This window comes from Pinus tabuliformis, chromosome 5_2, assembly GCF_031772625.1.
Source record: "Pinus tabuliformis cultivar Carrire ecotype Pingquan chromosome 5_2, CPIR1, whole genome shotgun sequence".
NCBI classification, from domain to species: domain Eukaryota; kingdom Viridiplantae; phylum Streptophyta; class Pinopsida; order Pinales; family Pinaceae; genus Pinus; species Pinus tabuliformis.
In genome coordinates, this window is record NC_142306.1 from 722,911,469 (window position 1) to 722,920,170 (window position 8,702).

Here is an 8,702-nt window from a genome sequence, read left to right on the forward strand (position 1 = left end):
TTCTCTCAAACTAATTAGCCTCCTAGATTAGTGTTTGGTTGAGAGATTTTCTCAACCATAATGTCCAAGATAGACATACTATCTTGAGACAAACTTCCTCATGTATTTATTTGTACTATTATTATTATTTGCTGATTACATTGAGAGTGTGAGGAATATAATACAGCGAGGCTCTCGGGCATTTTCCACCATGTCTAATTTGTGTATATGTCTTTTGTTTATTTTATTAATGTTTTATTAGTTGAATGAAGTCCCTTCATCTCAGGCAAGATATTGAATTTAAGAGTATCACTAGTTTGGTTCTCTATTGGCTCCAAAATGCCTTCCACTCCACCAAGAGCCTGAATAACATTTGTTCAATAATTATTCATATTCCACAACTTCCCATCATGTCACTGATGAGTCCACCAAAATGGATTTTGTTTCAACACTTGATATTGTTTGAAGTCTGTTCGTACCCTCCAACCTTTGTCATAAGCTAGTGTGTGTCTATCTTTTTGAAAGAGAGTATTAATGCGAGGAATACCTTTGTCCCATGAATCCTGTAATATCCAAGCAGAAGAAGTAAGTGTTGTAAATAGAATAGGTTCAATAATTATAAAGAGAATTCAGTAGAAAGCATACCTCAAGATCCTCAAGAGTTAATCATCTAATATGAGCTTGTGCTTCCTGCCTCTTTAAATCATATTTGGCCCAAACATTTTGAGAGAATGAATTCACTCTCCCAAGGCTGCATAGACCATATTTATATCTCAGCACACAACTTTGAACTTTCACTTTTAAACAAATTCAACTAAAGACAAATTTCCTACACTTACCAATATGTATTGATACAAATTTGGAATAAGTTGATTTTCCTCATGGTTCATACCACTACGGAAGTGTGTAACTCCAACATCTGTTTATAAACTATAACGTAGGTCACTTTGTGGGATTAAAATATGGCCCATAGATAGCATTCCAATCCCTCCAATTTCCTTGGATGTATAGAAGATAACAGGAGGAAACATAATTTACGAAACATAAATTTTCAGAATAATATTCAAATTTAACCAGGAAATTTAAGTTTATTGAGTATTTCCTTTATGCATATTATTTTCCTTTTCCTATGAAAATACACAAGATACCTACTTGGCATCTTGGAGTTCAAACCAATATTTATACGTGTTTGAATTTTATTTTCACATTTGACAAGGAGATCAAGAAGCTCTTGTGTATGCATTGTTGCTTCATGGAAATAGGTTATGAGCTCTGCACCAATCAAAGAAGACAAACTGGTATGTAATAAATGTATAAAATATGAAAATGTATTCAAATTGACAATCTAAAATAGTTTGGAGCATCATGCAAGCAGAGGCATGAAAAACTAGTATAGTTCAGTATGAAATAACTAGAAGCACTTACCTATTAGTGCAGTATTCCATTTGTTTACTATTTTGGTAAAATTTGTTGACCCTGATGACATGAGGATCTGCCTAACACGATTCTCAAACATCTTCATGTGTTCATCATCAACTCGCAAGAAAGCAACAACAATGCACTCTTTAGTCTGCTCATTTTGCAAATTCTAGACTCCATCCTTCGTATTGCTAAATGCTTCTTGAGACATTCTTATCTTTTGTAATATTCAAACTTCAAATCCACACCTACACATAAAAAGTCGTTAATTTTTTTTATCTTTTATCCTTTTGCATAAAACATATAACTTATCAATACATGGAAACAAATAATTTGGGTGGCTAGGGAGGACTTACATGCTGAAAATCAAATTTGGGTTGTATTTACTATAAACAGGGACAAATTTTTCTCCCATTCTGATGTTGTGATACTACAAGGGAATTTGTTCTTTATATCCTAGAAAACTCTCCTCCCAAGATTAACTACAAAATATTCAAGAGACCAAACGGTTGATTGTAGATTTGAGTAAATCAGGTGCCTCGAGATTTTACTAAAAGAAATAAAAACAACAAAACAAGGGAAAAAACACCACTTTAACATCATGTTTCATCAACCTCATGTGAGCATCTCTAGGCTAACACTTTTTGTTGTTGTAACCAACCATGTTTTCATTGTTAGGATCTGGATTTCTGTAAGGTAGCATTGGATAAGATCCCTTGCCTCTTCATGAGTGAATCTAAAAAGAATGTGCACCTTGTCAATATAATGAGAATACAATATTATAGGATGCATCGTCTCCACTTTAATATCTCGATAAGTAATAAATTCATTTGGCATCTGTAGAGGACCAGTTATTTCACTTGCCCGAGTCAAACTAAGGACCAAGAGATCCAAGACCAAAACATAATATTACACAACAAAGGAGGCAAATTGAAGACCTCGAATCAGCCCATATGAATTGGTATGGCTCATATATTTGTATGATAGAACAATGTTGTTTTTTGTAGTGACATAATCAACAATGTTGTGGTCGAGCACCAAATGCAAAGGCCTATAATAATTATTAATTTAGATTCTAGAAAAATAATTGAATTAAAAGAAAGATTTTCAGTACTCACAAACTAACAACATAAAACAAAAAATTACTTGTTTAACATTGTCAGATATATTTTTTCAAAGAACTTTTCAAATTTTGTCTGAATCATCACAACACATTGACCTTCACTAGTATTCCATATATCCTACAAATTATTGATTCCTTGACACCACTTATATACCAAAAGTGGAGGTGGCTCTAAATTTGTAGGTTTGATCCAGTTTGGAAAGAGATGGCATTTGTCACCTTCATACCAAAGATATTGATCAAGATATGCATCTGTAATTTTCTCAAGAGGTTCAATTTCATACACAGGGATCAGATAGCTATACAAGTCCATAAACTCAATGCCCACCTGCAATGTGAAACACAACCAGTTATTAGAAACCTAGGCAGACAACATCTCAACACCATTGATTTAGCATCTGGAAGTGATTAATTATACAACTTACTTCTTTGAAGGCATGTTGTGTAAGCAGATGACATTTGATATGTGATAATGCCTCATGTGGATTATCATATACTTGATCGATAAGACCCAACTCTTCCCTTTGTTGTTGATTTAATCAAACAGCAACACTATAAGATTCTTTCAATCATTCAAGTGCTAGTATTAGGAGTTTGGTATCATGTTTATATGACAATGGTGGAAAAGGAATGGGAGAAAATTTTCTCGATTCTAGCCAATGCACTATAGTGGTATAGATGGCCACAACTTCCTCAGGTGTTACATAGGGGCCATATTTCAAGTAATTATGTTTCTATTCCTGTTAAGAAATCAACATAATTGATTAGTAATTTATAAACCTCTTTGATATTGAACATTACAAATTGTTCCATTCAATATAGTGTAGGGGAAATAAAATCATGCATTCTCTGCTTTCAGCCAAAGACGTGTGAACCTTCCTAGATTTTTCTGACATACTATCTTGTCCACAGTTGCACCATGCCTTATATGTTCACGATTATAATGAGCAACATTAGTCCACCAGTCTTCTTTTGATTTTACATAATGAAGAATCATATTCTCAATTGGCACTAGTAGGCCAGGCACCTGGAGTACCAAAGAAGTTATCTTATTTATAAACTTGAGATATAACAAAGAACATAAATAAAGAAAACAGTCAAATTTGTCATGCTTAATTGAAATCTCTATTACCACATGTACCTTCCAGGGGATGTTTTCCTTCCAACAGTGCCAGGCTTCACTCAAATGTTGCAAAATGGTGTGAGATTTGTTCTTCTTGATGCCCTCTATCACAATATGACCGAGTATGTCAGCAATTAGATAAGACAATCACTAAGAGACTCAGAAATTGCATAACACTAAAACAAAATAGAGGGAGAAACAAGGATGTAGAAACTTCAAAGAAAACAACCAAATTAATCATTACAAAATGAGCTAGGAAGAGGAGAAATAACATGCCCATCAAGGGTTGAACATATATATAATAGATTAAATCAAGCCTATTTACTATTAACATCGAAGTGATTTCAATCTAATTGATACATTCCAAACAACAGAAACATCACTTTCCTGCCAGTTATCACAGAAGGAAAAAATTAAAATCACTTGGCATTGCATCAAGAACATCATGATAGCTGCTCTAAGCTCCAAATCAAAATGACTTTCATCCCTTTATTTCATCGCAGCGTTTGCCACTCCCTTTGAATGACAACCTTCAAACTTTTGTGCAAGTTTCCAAGCCACCTTTCTAGTAGTGGTACTATACCACGTAGGAAAAACAACCATGCTCTCCACATTGGAGCCCAAAATCCACATTCAGGTCCTTTCCCAATAGGCCGAGTGTTAAAGCAATAATAAATCAAATGCTTCAGATCTTTACACATTCGTATTTGCCACATAAGCCAATACTTGTAATGATACATACCAGTCAATTGCCCTACATGTGAAAATGTATATTGTAATCTGTTTGCCAACTAGAAAGCATCTACATTTCCTAGTTAAAATTGGATATTTGCATTAACAACTAGTTTTGTTAGTTACAAAATTTCATGACATAAATGGAAATCATTTCTAAAACATGACTTCTTACGCTCCTTCATTGTGAGTGTCTTCACAGGCTTCAGATTGAAATTGTAATCAAGATGAAAATAATTCAAGTTCTTTCGATGAATAAGAAGATTCAACATATAGTAACCTTGTCTACAAACTTGAAGCCCAACCTCTGCCCAATCTAGCTCAGTTGTCTAGAAAAAATTGGTAGCTTGTAGGGAACAAAACAAGTATTTCTTCTTTTGATCCTTTGGAGGCCTGTGATGAAATTCATTCAACACATAAAATTTTAGGAGCTTATGATAGCTCACACAAACCTTCATTGGATATGTGGGAGGACTGCATGACATGAAACATTCAAGGAATCAAATCCATGGCACATGCAAAACACAACTAAAGAACATGAATATGTGTCATGCATTAGAAAAATGCATACCAGTGTTCCTTGTACCAATCAGAAACAAGAGGAATATCTTTTGCTTGTCACATATGACCTGATCACATATTGAATGGGCATGGAGAAAACAATAATGAAATACTAGAAGTTGTTGTATTTGTGTAAAGTGGTGTATCATGCAACAAAGGTTCCACACCTTCTAGAACAAAAAAATTATTGTATTAATCTTCCTCATAAGTTTTCCTCTCATGACGATTAGTCTTATGGGAATAAATTGGATGAATCAGAGGATCAAAATAAAATGTTGGTAAATATGGATCTTCAGTTTTTATGTACATCACCATGGGACTGTGATATACACAAAGCTTAACTTTCTTAGGCTTGTTGTTGTAGAGATGAGGAAATGCAATTCTATACTCTGTCCGAAGTGGAGAGAGGATAATAAGCTTATTAATATCATTGAATTAATTCTAGTCTTCATCACCCTTCTCCATATCTCGGTACAAAGGCTCAAACTTTGGTCCTCCTATTGTTAAAATAGACATGTCAGTAAAAGTATGAACGTGATTGCAGAAATAATAGTTATGACAAGAGAAAACAAAATAGATGATCAAAGATTGAAACAACAATTTTCTGGGCATAGACTTCATAATACCTAGTATGCACATGTTCAATGTTTTTTCTGTCTAAATTGACTCCATATCAAAGAGATAGAAATAGTTTTTATCACTCAAGTCAAAAAGTATTTGTCCTATGAGACGACGCAAAGTTTCCATGATGGGAAGTGATAACTGCCACCTTCTATAACTAGGCCCATTTATGCTCATTGATGATGATATTTCTGCTCATAAGCCTCTCATGCATGATGATGACACATACTGATGAGTTAGCTTTGAAGAAGGATACATGCAAATTTTGAAAAAAGAAAGGTTTGTTTTAGACTTGTTAATGAAAAAGGATTAGTTGAAAGAAAGGAAAGATTAATAATTAGTCAAAAACAATTCAGACTAGGAGAAAAGACCCAAAAGTGTCCAATTCTCATTTCCAACAAGTTTTGATGAAACTAAGCCCAGAAATAAAGCACTGTGAACAGGTGTAATATTACCCGTGCTACAGATTCTAGATAAAATTAGAGCATGATATTTTCATTCTATAGCATGCACAAAAATCTGAAATAACAACACTCTCCTTTACAGGCCCAACACCCTTTGTGATAACATCATACCAGCATCATAACAATATTTGTTGTAGGTTATCTATGCTCTTAGATAGTAGATATCACAGCCACTTTTTGATAGGACAAGCACCTTTTAAAGACTTCTTTCTAAAGCACTGGATTGAAGATGAAGTGTGCCTTAATCAATTGAGAGGTTGAAAGGGTCCTTTATGGGTTGAAGAAAGAAACATGTGCATAGTAATCATGGGTTGATGAGTACTTACTGAGTTTGGGTTTCACCAAGATTGGTACAAGCATTCAGTCCGCCACCCGGCCAGAAAAACCACAACAACATGCTCTGCCGTCCATCATTGAACCTGCGAGTACACAGTTTACCTACTTAATCCAGGTATTTATCCATTTTGCCCTACAACCCTACAATTTCTGTTTTTCACTAAGAATTCTACCAGCGAAAGCCAAATTTCGATTTAAAAGCAATCTGTAACTACCACAAAAGCCCCCGAAACTGTTATTTAGTCCATTTTTTCCACAGAAAGCCCCAATTCCAGTTTGAATACACAAGAACCAGACATGGAAACTCCCATAGCCCTGAATGTCGTGCCCATTAATACACCCCATAAAGATTTAGATTATCTATCCCTGGCCGACAAAGATTTCCAAATAAAAGATTTATCTAGTGACACAAACCGTCTTCCTGCCTTTTGCCAAGTCAAAGAAAGCTATCTAAACAAGTTTGACATCTTTGGACTGTTGGAATGTAATCTTCCCATGTATTTCCTCCCCTAAATCCATGTTTTCCCAGAAATAATTCATCATTGTTGTGCTAACTATGACCCTGTCCATAGAGCAGTTATGTCCCCATCCCAGACTGTTCTTTTTCCCATAACTGCTAAGTCCATTAATGAAATGATACAGTTCCACTCCACTGAGCCCCTTGCTCCTCTTTCCATGGGTTATCTACTTGAAAAATCATCTCAATTGCCCACATCAGAGATAAATCATATTGCTCAAACCTTCATGCTACCAAAGCACCAGCCTAAAGGTCCACCTCCTTATCTGCAGACTTTTTCCACTGACACTAGCAGACTCATTGTTGAAATGATATCCCTGATCATGGGATTCAATTCCAGTGAATATGTTGATGACATCACCTTAGTTTTAATGTCAATCTTTACTCCAGGACAACCACTTGCTGTCAGATATGACTATGCCACTTTCATTGCCAACAAAATCCATGATCAATTCATAAGTTTGTATAGGGAAGGAGTCTTCAAATATACATCTTTTATATACCATCTTTTGTTGTATCATCAACCAAATAGCTTTTCTTTCCCCATCAGGAAATTGGACTCAAAAGGAAATCGAAGGTCTGTGATTTTTTGGAGTTCTATCTTTCATAAAACCAGTGAGTCCCCTTATACTTATAATGAGTTCATTGAATGGTTTGTACATCCAGCAGCCACTTTATTGATAGGAGTGCCCCCTCCTAGGATCACTGGTGACATGAAGAAGATTCTGCAGCTCTCCAAACAGTACAAGATAGGTGATTGGTACCTATATGAAAATCACAGAGAGATCAGGATGTATGGGTGTGAACTTTGCCCTTTCAAATTGCCTAAATATATGACCATGAGATTATTTGCACTAGAATATTTCAGACAGATCATAAATGCAGAATTAACCCACTTCTGTGACACAAAGAAAAAGGCTCAGCTAAGGATCAAAAACTAGTTAGGCCCTTTTGTCATCAATTCTAGAGATGCCTGGAAAGAAGCTGAAAAGATTTTAGAAGACCACTTTAGATTGAAGAAAAGTTTCTGGTGGGTGCCATATGACCCAAATAGTTTCATAAGTGACAGAAGGGTAAGAAATAGACTGTCAGTTTATATACATCATAAGATCCCAGAAATTGAACAGTTTGCAAATCAGGATATATGGGTAGAAGGGACCCTAGTAGAAGAGATTAGTGAACAGGAAAAGATGGAAAATACTATGAGATATCTTGAGAAAACCCTTGACCTAGATTCTTTTGGGCAGGTATTTTTCAAGCTATCTCAAGGGCCAGAAAAGGGGGCATCCATTGCTAGAACTTCTCAACAACCTCCACCAGAAGTCAACATACCAGCCACAGGCACACATAAAGGAGAGGAAGTAGAGACCACAGAACAGCCCACAATGACAGATCAGCCTAGAAAGTCCAAAGAACAGGGTCAAGTACAAACTCCTCCACCTCAAACCAAAGCAGTGGAAACTCCAGTTTTTCAAACTCCTCTAAATGAGGAAAGAGGCAAAAAGAGGGACAGGGAAACCACTACTCCTGCCAGTAGACCCATGGAACAGCCTGGGACTAAAAGACAAAGATTGAATCCTCTGTCAGAAGAGGAAATGATGAAAGAGACTAGAGACAGCCACAGAGAAGAAAGGGCAGTGAGCCAGCAAACTTCTCCATTGGGAGAAACATCTCTTAGCTCACAGAGGCAAGAACTAGAAAAGCAACACAGTGCAGAAGTATCCTCCGGCAGGCCACAGAGGAAAGAAACTTCAGATATCAAGAAGACATTCATAGAAATAAAAGCCAAGAATGATCCAGTAAGACTGCAAATTTACAATCAGTATT

General features: G+C 35.7%; 1 pseudogene; it reads right to left on the reverse strand.

Moving 5' to 3' along the window:
- Positions 1-218: 218 nt before the first annotated feature.
- Positions 219-5,735, reverse strand: LOC149161226 (pre-mRNA-processing-splicing factor 8A-like; annotated as a pseudogene).
- Between the last annotated feature and the right edge of the window lie 2,967 nt (positions 5,736-8,702).